This window comes from Palaemon carinicauda, chromosome 19, assembly GCF_036898095.1.
Source record: "Palaemon carinicauda isolate YSFRI2023 chromosome 19, ASM3689809v2, whole genome shotgun sequence".
NCBI classification, from domain to species: domain Eukaryota; kingdom Metazoa; phylum Arthropoda; class Malacostraca; order Decapoda; family Palaemonidae; genus Palaemon; species Palaemon carinicauda.
In genome coordinates, this window is record NC_090743.1 from 111,583,476 (window position 1) to 111,584,604 (window position 1,129).

General features: G+C 37.6%; 1 long non-coding RNA gene across 1 annotated transcript in view; it reads right to left on the minus strand.

Annotated features, from left to right (window-relative positions):
- Nucleotides 1-493: 493 nt before the first annotated feature.
- Nucleotides 494-1,129, minus strand: part of LOC137658743 (uncharacterized) — a 28,918-nt gene continuing 28,282 nt past the window's right edge. The window contains exon 3 of the long non-coding RNA XR_011047407.1: nt 494-1,079. This is a non-coding gene — a long non-coding RNA (uncharacterized lncRNA). The remainder of the gene's footprint in view (nt 1,080-1,129) is intronic.

Genomic DNA, 1,129 nt, shown 5'->3' on the forward strand with positions numbered 1-1,129 from the left:
CTCTCAGCATTTCTTTTATGCTTCGTCTTTGATAAAGTGAGTCCTGGGAAATCCTGGGGCAGCAGTGTCTCCCATGGGTAGAGATCCAGTAGGAGCCACGTATATGCAAATCCTATCAATCGTTCTTCTAGGACTTGGTCCATAAAGGGAAAAGAAAGATGAAGGCCTTCCATCCCAACCAATAGTGAGGAATCAAACGAAGTTGTGTGGCTTCCCAGCAGACAGTAATAAATCTATGAGGAATGAGATCCTAGAAACTCTATGAAAAGACAGCACCACCAGGAAATACGTCTAGCGCTTTCTTGATACAGGAAGACACTGTTGAAAAGAAGGCCAGCACCCCTCCCATTCAACTTTGCAATATGAGACATACCTTCCAACTCGCGAGGGAATGAACAGCAACAGGAATGCTATCGAACAAGAACAAGAAAGTGTATATTGGCGGATGATATAATACCCAGACAACAAACTTGAAATTTATGCAGAGATGTTAATGAAATACAGAAATTCTAATGTAAAACTTGCAACCAAGATCTGAAAAATAATTTATCGTAGTATATGCTGCCCAAGGCAATAAGAACCATTTAATGCAGACAGCTAATAAGTAGTGTAGAAATCTACCTGTCGTGGTGCCATGAACAGAGAATCTTGATAGATAGGATAGAAAAAGGAGAGGGTATCTCAAATAAATCGAAACAAGAAAAAAGTTAAGGGTAACTAAACTAAATCACGCTCGAGCTAAATAAAGATAGAAGATTAATTAGAATAGTAAAGATAATTCTTCACACCATGAGGATAAAGGGAGGAAAAAAATGGGAGAAGTGTTAGCATAAGGAAAACATGATACAAGTTCATTCCAATCATGCACGAGATAAATAGAATTAAAAGGTGATTAAAAATAAGGAGTGAAGATAATTCTTCACAAATGTGGTTTATGTTAGCACCTGTAGCAAAGCTGACTTCTGATGAACAAAATAACAAAAGAAATCTCACGAGAATTACCCGAAATGAGACCAATGGTAGGTTGGCCTGTAGTCTACACTTGCTGGTATGATGGTCTATAGATTGGCCTGTGAAGCCTGGAAATGAATACAATGTTTTTATTAATATATAAGAAAATATATTGCAT